This window comes from Schistocerca nitens, chromosome 1, assembly GCF_023898315.1.
Source record: "Schistocerca nitens isolate TAMUIC-IGC-003100 chromosome 1, iqSchNite1.1, whole genome shotgun sequence".
Classification (NCBI taxonomy): domain Eukaryota; kingdom Metazoa; phylum Arthropoda; class Insecta; order Orthoptera; family Acrididae; genus Schistocerca; species Schistocerca nitens.
This window is the reverse complement of record NC_064614.1, coordinates 767,648,278-767,661,212: the sequence shown is the minus strand read 5'-3', so window position 1 is coordinate 767,661,212 and position 12,935 is coordinate 767,648,278.

Below are 12,935 nucleotides of genomic sequence, written 5' to 3'. Positions count from 1 at the left end.
TCGCTTAGTATCCACTCTGCACTCTGATCAGTACAGGTCAAATAATTTCAACGATCTACATATATAAACGTTGGGTGTGGCAACAATCTATATAAATTGAATTCTTTCTTCTCCACTATCATTGTGTCGTAATTTGAAGCATCTGCTTCGTCCAGAATTTTGAATAGTATCTTGCTGATGTCACGTATGAAATCGAAGATCTTCACCCTCGATCTTGAAAGATGTTTGGGTTTTTGCTGACATGAGTCTTTTATTTGCTCTAATCATGCCATATTATAAAACAGCTTCATTAATTTAAAGGTTGCATTCTATCCTATTGATATTCAGTTTGCTTAATCTTCCTCTACACTGTCACATGCCCCTGTTTCCTACACTGGCCAATCTATAAAATTTCTCGTCAGGCGGTGTCAGGTTCACATACACCACAATTTTCCATAAAGTACTCATAATCTCTACCATGCCCTGTTAATAGTAACAAATCTGCAAGTGAGTCGTCCTTCATTCGGATCTCCACTTCGCCTTCAGATGGTTTGATGCTCAACTACCCACTCAGTACAATCAACTTTTCTGAGATAACTTACGTTTGGAGCAAGGCTGTTTCGTTCATTAAAAAAGAAAACTGTCTCCGTTTGACTTTTCTTGGTCGTTTGATAATGTGGGTTTGACTGATTTGTGTGCATGTTCATCTGATTATTTTTAGGCATGTTAACACCAACGTTTGGTGGTCTACTACGAACAATTAATACAGTCATCAGAACTGTGCGTCTAGATTATCATAACATAATTAAGGCTAAGGCCAGAGGAATTCAACATTCGAGATTACTTCATACTACAAAAATACTGCAGTATTTTAAGGAAAGTCTTTAAAATGTCCAGAAGTATGCGAGTCCTGACAGAAATAAATAATGTTGATAGTAAGATAAAAAATACAAGGGATATTATCAAATGTGAGACATGACAGCCACTCAGTATACAAAATTCCATAACAGGTAAACTAAATGACAATGTTGTGACCCACAATTCTCAGGTTTCACCTACTTTTAACAATCAGCTTCTAAATTCAGCAGCAAATTTAAGATTAAGTGGCTCACTTCAAGTAGCAAGACAATAGATATAAAATGTCGTTCCACAAAACTTTAAGCGACTAGAAGCAGCACCAGAATCCTTCACTGAAATTAATACAACTATAAAAATTCTTAAAAGTGAAAGACCCTGTAGTGCTGAGAATTCTAAAAAAAAATTTCGGTTTAATAGGTAATATCCTTAGTCATATATGCAATGTAACACTGACACAGGGAATTTTTCTAGATAGGTTGAAATGTGAAATTATTAAATCACTTCTTAAGCACAGTGACAAGACAGGCTTAAACAATTATCGCCTAGTTTCCCTACTGACATCTTTTCCCGAAGTATTCTACAAAGTAATGAACTCAATAGAGTCAGACACATAAAAGGAAATTAATCACAGCTTGTATACCAGGAAGGTTGCACGACTGAGAATGTTCTTTACACATCCACACATCACACAGTACATGCCTTAAATAATAATATATCGCTTGATGGTATCTTTTGCGCTCTTTCTAAGGCATTTGATCGTCTAGATCATGATACTCTCCTAGAAAAACTTAGTTTTTATAGCACTGATACACAACTTTATACATAGCTGGTTTGAATCATATTTGACAAACCGAATGCAAAATATTGTGCTGAATAATTCAGACAATGTAGGAAAGTTAGAAAATTGTAGTGACTGCGAAAATAATGACAAAGGGAGTGCAACAAGATTCAATTTTGGGTACTCTTCTATTCTTCATGTATGTGAGTCACCTTAACATTCAACAAGCAAAATTGTCACTTTTTGCAGATGATACCACTGTTATAATAAATCCTATTGCAGAGAAAGTAACAGAAGAGTTGCTAAATGATATTTTCCAAAGAATTCTTAAGTGGTTCTCGAAAAAAGACACATAATAAGTTTTCAAAATAAAGCACATTGCATTCATCTTTATACAACAGACACATACCAACAATTGATGTAGCACATGTGCAAGAAGAGTGAGTACGTTGGGGAGAATGCTCCAAAGTTTTGGGTGTGCATGCTGATAAAGACTAACTGAAAGAAGCATATTACTGAGCTTCTCAAACTATCAATTCCAGCTACTTTTTCTCTGCTTGTAACTGCTACTCTTGGAAAGAAACTTATTAATCTCCTGAGCTATGTTTTATATTTCCATTCAGTAATGTCGTATGTAATAACTGTCTGGGGTAACTCACAACTTATAAAGAAAATATTGATGGGACGAAAGCGAGCAGTAAAAATAATATTTGGTGTTCATATATGGACGTCATGTAGTTACCTCTTCATCGAGTTAGGCATTTCAACTGTGCCATCACAAAACACATATTCGCTGATAAAATTCGTTATTCATAACAGAATTTGAGAAGAACAGTGATGTACATTTCTACAACATCAGAGGGAAGAATGACCTTTAATACCCACTGTTAAAGCTGTTAATGGCTCAGAGAGAAGTTTAATATACAACAACAAAAATTTTTGATCATTTCACTAATAACATAATGTGAGACCTGAGTTTCTCCAGGCGTATACAACTTTCAAATAACTTGCGGGAATTCAGCCAGGTAACACTTTCAGCGACCGCCGATATTTCGGCGGGAGAACACCCCGCCATTTTCAAGGCAAACTGCAACGGACAGGCGGCGTGCATGCAAATTTAATACCTCGGTTCTGCGACAGAAGCAGGAAAGATAACACACACACTGAACACTAGTGCCACCAAAGATGACCAAAGTCAGAGCTATCGATAGTGAGACTATGAATTCACAGGTGAGGCAGCATTGACTCTGTTCCTCTGTTTTTTGACAAGGGAGAGAGCCGGATTCCAAACAGAGTTTAAACAGAAACCTCCATCCCTGTTAACGAGGTTGCTCGCTAGTTTAATCTCAACTGCCTCCTTAATGACACTGTCCCAATAGCTGGACGTGCATGCCAATATCTCGGTGTTATTATATAACATGGGGTGACCAGTATCCAAGCAATGTTCGGCAATAGCAGATCTATTTGGCTGCTGTAATCGTGTGTGCCGTTTATGCTCAGTACATCTGTCCTCCACGGTCCTGATAGTTTGACCAATATATGCCATACCGCAGCTACAGGGAATACGATACACACCTGCCTTACGCAATCCAAGATCATCCTTAACGGAACTCAAAAGTGCTCTAATTTTAGATGGAGGTCGGAAAACACATTTCACATCGTATTTCCGTAAAATACGACCGATCTTATTGGACGTGTTTCCTACGTAAGGCAAAAAGGCAGTAGACTTAGGTGTTGACTCAGAATTATCATCAATCACCCGATGTACAGTTGGTCGATAGCGCAACGCACGTTCAATCTGTCTATCACTAAAACCATTTTGACGAAATGTAACTTCAAGATGGGACAGCTCAGCTGGCAAAGTCTCAGCGTCAGAAACGACATGTGCCCTGTGTACCAAGGTACGAAGTACCCCTTCACGCTGAGCCGAATGGTGACAACTATTAGCTTGTAAGTACAAATCGGTGTGAGTACGTTTCCTGTAGACTGCATGTCCCAATGATCCATCATCCTTCCTCCTAACCAACACGTCGAGAAAGGGAAGGCAACCATCCTCTTCCACCTCCATCGTAAAACGAATGTTCGGGTGGATCGAGTTCAGATGTTCTAGAAAGACATTCAAATTTTCCCTACCGTGAGGCCAAACAACGAAGGTATCGTCAACGTATCTAAAGAAACAGGCGGGTTTTAAAGGCGCCGACTCCAATGCACGTTCCTCGAAGTCTTCCATAAATAAATTTGTGATCACAGGAGACAACGGACTACCCATCGCAACTCCATCTGTCTGCTCGTAATACTGGTCATTAAATAAAAAGTAAGTGGATGTCAACACATGCCTAAAGAGATTAGTTAAATCAGCACCAAACCTGGCTTCAATTACGGTTATTTGAAATAACATAATGTGTTTGACAGGTAGCGAAGCAAGTGTTAAGCCTAATTTAAAACCACTTCTCCTGGACAACTTCTTCCATTGCACTGACGAATTCTACTTAAAAGCTTGCAGCCAGTAAAAAAATGAAAAGAATATATTTTGTAGTTGCATGGGCAGGACTACAAATAATGTGTTTATTAATGTTAACACTAATCACGTATACATATACTGTAAATTGACTTGTTCCACAGAATTTCGATAGAAGAAACGATCAAATGGTCCATGGAAAATATAACCAACTAACTAACGCCTTCTTACGGTTTCACGAAAGAATCTTATATCTTGACTCAAATGTCTTGGATTCTCCATCTCACCGTCCTTTCTGCCTTCTTTCCCTCCGTTTATCCTTTCTTCTGTTACTCAGTGTGCTTCTTGTGTTCTATTTGGCATTCAAGATATCAGACTTAAACACAACAGTTCTTTTCTTGTTTTTGTAGAACTAATACAACGTTCACTTTTCTCGCAAACATAAAGTCTAACTGTGTATGCCCTGCACTACTATGTAGCTTTGTATTAAATACGCAAATAGTATGGTACCCAAAGATCAAAATTACTATGGTCCTCTGTTATCAAGTGTTGAAAATATTCTAACAGTGTCCTTTGTTTTATCTCAAGCAGCCCATTAGTCTGTGAGTGAAACAGTATAGCCTAGATGTTGCAGACTGTTAGTAAACTGAATCCCTGCTTGACCTGTTGACTTAAAAAGTTTGACAACTGATCTGTAAACAGCATTAACAGAATTCCATTCCTTAATGCAATTTATTCTTGAAATTTCTGTACCACTGTCACGGCGTCTTGCCTATCAATTGGCACGGTTGCCAAGAAATTTCTCAGGTCGTCTTAGCACGTCGAGATGTACCGATTGCCAGTTACATTTTCAAATATTGTAGTCATCGAGTCTGAAATTTGTAGAGGCACCTGTTCTGTTCTGAGTGAACTTATTCCTTAAGTGTTTATTGCATTGCCTAATGTATTGTTCTGTCTCTCTTTTCATGCCTCTCCACTGTTTATAATTGTTTACTTCGTCTGACGTTCTGTGAGTACCTTGATATCCACCTAACAGATTTCTTTTGTTTCGTTTGTAATATCGGACATTGCCTTTTTGCTAAGTTTCTTGACGTCTTCGTCGGATCTGTCATGCTTCCTACACATTTTTGAGCGGCCCATTCATTTACTTATACCGTTTTTATCATTAGACTTCATTTGAATTAATGCATCTGCGTTTGCATAAATTTTCTGGACTTATACACAGTATCATATGAATACTCCTCTACTTTCAACTGCCATTTTAATATCTTTAATTATTGGTCTTTGACACTGAAAATCCATGTCATTGATTTTTGATCTGCTACTAGCTGAAAAATCTCCCGTAGACATATGACCTGATCTGCTTTGTGGCCCATAAAACTGCGAAGCAATCTAACTTAGTTGCAGAGTAATTCCTTTTCTGCTTATTTAGGACCTGTGAAGCATAGATGATTCGTAAAACTGTGTGTATCTTCATCTGTGATAATACTGCTCCTAATGCCTCTCTGCTGACATCTGTTGTTTCCCAAAATCTCGATATCTAAATATGGCAGGATATCCTAATCAGTTCTTTAGTCGCTGTTTCTTGCTGAACTTCCCAATCATATGGTACCTCAGTCCTGAGCAGTTTATGTTATGAATCAAATGGTTCATTTGGCTCTAAACACTATGGGACTTAACATCTGAGATCACCAGTCCCCTATACTTAGAACTAATTAAACCTAACTAACCTAAGGACATCACACACATCCATGCCCGAGGCAGAATTCGACCCTGGGACCGTAGCAGCAGCGCGGTTCCGGACTCAAGCACCTAGAACCATTCGGCTACAGCGGCCTGCTGTTATGAATCCACAATTTTACTGAATCTTGGGATAAGCAACCAATAAAATCTAGCGAACCTTACAAAACCTTTTAATTCCTTCATCAATTTTGGAACTGGAAAGTTCTTCACCTTTTCCACACTACATTCATCTGTCTCTACATCTTTGTTCTTTATATTACGCCCTATAAATATCACCTACTCTCTCAGGCATTTGAATTTATCTGGTTATTAGTGTATTCTATGTGTCCTTAGTGTATCTTAAGAGTTCTTGCAGCTTCTTATTACGTCACTTTAATGAACTCCAAAGCAAATTATTTCATCCAAGTACACTAAACGATTTTTCTCTTCCATTCCTGCCAAAATGACTGATTTGCACTGATTGGTGTACTTTCCCTGCTGATTCCATTTTAAATTTTGTAATATTCACTGCCGATGCCTAAAGTTCAGAAATACTTGACTTTCCCCAGTTGGTACAATATCTCACCCATATTAGAAATGGGAAAGGCTTACCTCAGAGAAATTGTGTACAGTTTTCTATCATTTGTTCTGAGTCTATATTTGACTGAGTCTATTTTCGACATTAGGAGTACAGGTGTGTTTGATGGACTCTAACTTTAAATGATTTTATCCTCATTAACAATTTTCTCTATTTGCTGTTTTAAAACTGCCGTTTGCACTTCCAGTAATCTAAACAGATATACATTCACAATCTTTCCTTAGTGTTCTGGGAACACTGGGTACATGCTTCACGGTTCCAGTACACGGCAATTTATCACCTTTTAAATAAAGTGCTACAAAGTATCTCCAGTCCATATTGCGTTTCTTTATTCAAATGATCGGCTCAGATCGCTTCTCTAACGCGGGCAATTCGATTTCTGTACGTGCGTTTGTTCGCTCCTGTACAGTTTGGATTGGGGTCACTTTCTCTAAAGATTCAACCAGTATCTTCATTGCACTGAGATGACCTTCAACCTCATTCACATTCAACACAGTGAGACTGTATTTTCTTTGGTCTATTCATACCACATATTGGGATGTAGACATGTTTGTCTTTACTTCCTGTTTGGGAATAATTACTTGCAGAATGAGATTTTCACTCTGCAGCGGAGTGTGCAATGATATGAAACTTCCTGGCATATTAAAACTGTGTGCCTGACCGAGACTCGAACTCGGGACCTTTGCCTTTCGCGGGCAAGTGCTCTATCATCTGAGCTACCGAAGCACGACTCACGCCCGGCCCTCACAGCTGTACTTCTGCCAGTATCTCGTCTCCTACCTTCCAAACTTTACAGAAGCTCTCCTGCGAACCTTGCAGAACTAGCACCCCTGAAAGAAAGGATATTGCGGAGACATGGATTTCTTTCAGGAGTGCTAGTTCTGCGAGGTTCGCAGGAGAGCTTCTGTAAAGTTTGGAAGGTAGGAGACGAGATACTGGCAGAAGTAAAGCTGTGAGGGCCGGGCTTGAGTCGTGCTTCGGTAGCTTTGATGGTAGAGCACTTTCCCGCGAAAGGAAAAGGTCCCGAGTTCGAGTCTCGTTCGTGCACACAGTTTTAATCTGCCAGGAAGTTTCATATCAGCGCACACTCCGCTGCAGAGTGAAAATCTCATTCTGGAAACATCCCCCAGGCTGTGGCTAAGCCATGTCTACGTAATATGCTTTCTTTCAGGAGTGCTAGTTCGGCAAGGTTCGCAGGAGAGCTTCTGTAAAGTCTGGAAGGTAGGAGACGAGATACTGGCAGAAGTAAAGCCGTGAGGGCCAGGCGTGAGTCGTGCTTCGGTAGCTCAGATGGTAGAGCACTTGCCCGCGAAAGGCAAAGGACCCGAGTTCGAGTCTCGGTCGTGCACACTGTTTTAATCTGCCAGGAAGTTTCATATCAGCGCACACTCCGCTGCAGAGTGAAAATCTCATTCTGGAAACATCTCCCAGGCTGTGGCTAAGCCATGTCTCCGTAATATGCTTTCTTTCAGGAGTGCTAGTTCGGTAAGTTTCGCAGGAGAGCTTCTGTAAAGTTTGGAAGGTAGGAGACGAGATACTGGCAGAAGTAAAGCCGTGAGGGCCGGGCGTGAGTCGTGCTTCGGTAGCTCAGATGGTAGAGCACTTGCCCGCGAAAGGCAAAGGTCCCGAGTTCGAGTCTCGGTCGTGCACACAGTTTTAATCTGCCAGGAAGTTTAATAATTACTTGCTTTTCGCTACTGGGAATCGAACCTGTATCTATACACACCCTCTGGTACCGCACTATTTTGTCTTAAAGATAATTCTCCACTTGTCACGTTCCAAATTGCCTTTGATTTGCATATCTCACTTCTTGTCGTCATCCTGGGACTTACGTTGCTTCGATTCATGTCTCGGGCGTGCGATACTATCTGTGCGATACTATCTGTAGACTCTTTTGGCCATCTGCTATTTCTTTCCAGTCTGACTCATGGATTGTCTAAAGCCATGAATTCTTCCATTATAAGTCATTTTCTTGGGTTGTCTATTAATTTATTTTCCGTTAACCATGGTTGCCACCTGACCCATGAGCTTCCTAGCAACTTACTGCGTTACCTCGGCATACGACACTGTCTCCAGCAGAATCTTTTGTTCCTGTTTTCTAATCGCTTCTCACCACAACTGACCACAATCAATTGCTTTCTGCTAGATCTTCGTAAAAAAATTGAATCCACATCTTATAACATGGAACTCATGCTTCACTCTCCTTACTGCGCATAATTCCAGATCTGTATTTCTCAACGTGCTCACAGTACCTTGTGACACCATTCAATCAACGGATATCTTCCCCGCCAATTGGTGGTTCTTTTATGAGCCTCTCTCCCTTCATAACACTTACAAGTTCTTGGCGCCCTCCATCGGTAATGCTGGAATTCAGTATGGTGTTGGCTCACCCTTAGCCTTGATGACAGCTGCAATTCTCGCAGGCATACGTTCAATTAGGTTCTGGAAGGTTTCTCGGGGAATGGCAGCCCATTATTCACGGAGTTCTGCACTAAGAACAGGTATCGACGTCGGTCGGTGAGGCCTCGCATGAAGCCGGCGTTCCAAAACATCCCAAAGGTTTTCTATGGGATTCAGGACAGGACTCTGTACAGGCCAGACCATTACAGGGATGTTACTGTCGTACAACCACTCCGCCACAGGGCGTGCATTATGAACAGGTGCTCGATCTTGTTGAAAGATACTATCGCCATCCCCGGATTTCTCTTCAACAGTGCAAAGCAAGTAGGTGCTTGAAAAATTACTGTAGGCGTGTGCTGTGATAGTGCCTCCCTAAACAACAACGGGTGCAAGACCCCTCCGTGAAAAACACGACCACACCATAACTCCGCTGCCTCCGAATTTTGCTGTTGGCTTTGCACACGCTGGCAGATGACGTTCACCGGGAATTCGCCAAATATGAAGTCCATGAATGGCTGCAAATGGTCTCCAAGTAGACGAACATAGCCATTTACAGTCAATTATCGGTTCATTTTGATCAGACGACCCAGTTTATTCCATGTAAACGCAGTCCACACCATTACAGAGCCGCCACCTGCTTGGACAGTCCCTTGTTGACAGCTTTGGCCCATGGCTTCGCTGTGCCTGCGCTACACTCGAACCCTATCATCAGATCTTACCACCTGAAATCGGGACCCATCTGACCACACCACTACGTTGTCGATGGTGAGATATAACGCCTGAAATTTGGTATTCTCAGCGCACTCTAGATACTGTGGATCTTGGAATATTTATTTCCCTAACGGTTTCCGAAATGGAATGGTTCAAATGGCTCCGAGCACTATGGGACTTAACTTCTAAGGTCATCAGTACCCTAGAACGTAGAACTACTTAAACCTAACTAACCTAAGGACATCACACAGATCCATGCCCCAGGCAGGATTCGAACCTGCGACCGTAGCGGTCACGCGGTTCCAGACTGTGTCGTCTAGAACCGCTCGGCCACTCCGGCCGGCCGAAATGGAATGTCTCATACGTCAAGCTGCAATTACCATTCAACGTTCAGAGTCTGTTAATTGCCGTCGTGCGGCCATAATCACGTCGAAATCATTTTTGCACGAATCACATCAGTACAAATGAAGCTCTGTCGATGCACTGCCCTTGTATACGTTGTGTACGCGAGACCAGTGCCATGTGTCTATGTGCATCCTGCTATGCCACGATTTTGTCACCTCAGTGTACTTACTAATACACTGATGCTTTAGCTTCTCAATTATTAGATGAAACCATCTTACATTATACAAAGTACGTTCTGCACGTAGTCTTAACACTACTCCTGTTATCGCTTACCTGCACTCTTTATGTTGCTGATGCAGTAGTTCTTCTGGTCTTCTTGTAGTGATCTTCTCTGCTGGACTTAACAGCAACTCGCCTGGCCAGCTCCATTTCACTAAGTTTCTGATGGGGTTTCTGGATGGCTTCTGCTTTTTTAAATCTGTTCCGCAGGCCTAGTCATTGGTATTTTTGCTGCAGACAGCTCGAGGGACTGATTTCTAGTCTTCCTGCTTCTCCTCCGATACCCTGTCACCAGATTCCCCGCTTAGTAATGGACCTATGCAGCACACTCCCTACACATGTGATCAAATTTTTATGTCACATCCCGACCGAGGTCCTGTAAGCACCTTGGGTACAAGAGTGGCCTGCGTAGTTCATTTATGGCGTTGACGACGATGTTGTTATAGTGAAGTTTGCTAAGTAAGCTTTAATGGAGTAAGAGGGGGAAAGTCTCCTAGGCTGCTTAGCAGTGGTGAGTCTGGAACGGAGAGGAGAGAGATTCTTAGGAAGTGAAAAGGGGTGCAGTCACTTAAGAATTATTTATTTTCCCAATCGTTTAACGTTACGTTAACAGTTGTCTTACAGTGGTTACTCATCCTTGTGAATCAAGCACTTAGTATTGTAGGTTTTTCAGGCTCCTGCATTCTACTTATTGCTATCAGAAACGAGCGTTCTGCTTGCAACTCGGTCAGACAATACACTGCCAGACACATTAGTTACAATTGGAGGCATGTGCAAGGAGGCGCTTGTGGCTTCTTACATTACGGCAGGCAGAAAATATCACATACTGCTCGTTGCGATTGTAGACAAACACTATAGTACTTTTCTTCTCTAATTGGCAGAAGACTCAAGATAATAACTGTTGCTGGATACTTATCGGAAACTCTGTTGTCCATCGTCGAATATGTACAAACATCTTGGAGCCTTGTTGCAGCAGCATGAAAGTGTCGCTACATAGTGCCCTGAACCTCGGAAGTGGTATTCCTCCCAACGACTCTGCGACGTGTAACGTGTACTTGACTGGCACTACCACATCGACGAACTGTGTACTGCGACCGACTCGTTTCCCTGCCCTGATTTTTCAGGGTTCTGTGGCTTGTTCTGGGTCTCGTTTTCTCCAGACTGCTTTCCTAATTTCTGGAAACGACCATGCTTAGCTGGGATTATGCTGAAACATTGTTGGCCTTGCTAATATTTCCTCGTTTCCTCAGCTTTCAGCCGGCCGCGGTGGCCGTGCGGTTCTGGCGCTGCAGTCCGGAACCGCGGGACTGCTACGGTCGCAGGTTCGAATCCTGCCTCGGGCATGGGTGTGTGTGCTGTCCTTAGGTTAGTTAGGTTTAAGTAGTTCTAAGTTCTAGGGGACTTATGACCTAAGATGTTGAGTCCCATAGTGCTCAGAGCCATTTGAACCATTTGAACCTCAGCATTCAGACGGTGTTGCATACAGATGTGTTATTGCCCTGCAGCTACTGTGCCTGTGAACACAGTACTCTCCACTCTGCTTATTGGGAATGCTGGGGCCCACCCTTCCACTTTCTCCCGATCCTGCGTTACATGCATCGTGCGTTCCCACAACATGTCATGAGAAGCAGACCCGCCAGTATGGAAGGAAGAGGGGAGTACTGTGTTGTCAGTAGAGCAACAGTAAGGGCAGAGTGAGTCGGGCACGAGAGGTAAGTATCTTTGAACGTAGTCTAATCACAGGATATTACCTGATTCATAGATTCATCACTGGCATATCACCCCTTCTGAAGCTGCCGATGCCAACGGTTGGTGTTGTGGTGAAGTGGAAACGCGAAGGAACAACCACAGCTAAACCAAGACCACGGAGACTTTAACACCGATGGTCAGGGACCGTCCAGCACCGTCGGCGGTCACTGTGGAAAATCACATAAAACCAGCGGAACAAATCACTGGTGAGTTCCAAAGTGCTACCAGTAGCCCAGCCAACATAACAGCAGTGCCTAGAGAATTAAAAAGAATGTTGTACAACGGTCGACAGCTCCCCATAAACCACACATATCTGTAAACAATACAAAACGACTCTTGATGTGGTGTAAGCAACGACGCCACTGAAGAATAAAGGATTTTAATGAGTGATTTCGAGAGGTGAATCAAACTATACGCTATGGCAATCCTGTGGAAGGATCTGAGTTTGGCGAACGCCTAGAGGATGTTAAGTGCTAACACTTAAGCAAGGAGAAGGCTGTGCGACTTTATGGGGTGTTTTTGTGGATAGGTTGCGTTCCCCTTATTGCGATTAAAACGCTGAATACGTAAGGATATGAACACGTTTTACAGCATTGTGTACTGCGTACGGGAGAGAAACAGATTGGAGGCAATGACTGTATCTTCATGACAGTGGACCGCGTCATATAGCCGCATGTGTGCAGCAATGGTTTGTGGGCAATAACATTCCTGAACTGGACTGGTGTGACTATTGCCCCAACTTGAACCTAATGGAACACCTTTGGAACGACTTAGAACGTCGACTTCATCCCAGAACCCAGCGTCCGTCATCACTACTTTCTTTGGTTTCAGATCTTATAGAAGAATGAGATGCCATTCCTCCGTATACAATGACACACCTCACTGAAAGATTCCCCAGCAGAGTTCAACTGCGGAGGCGAAGGATGGGCACAACCCACCAGTAAGTGTCTGATTACTTTTGGTAATATATTGTATAACGATAAGAACTACCGAAGGAGAAATGGAATGCATAGGTGAAACAGATATTCACGACAAAATTTGGGGACAAAGGAACACAC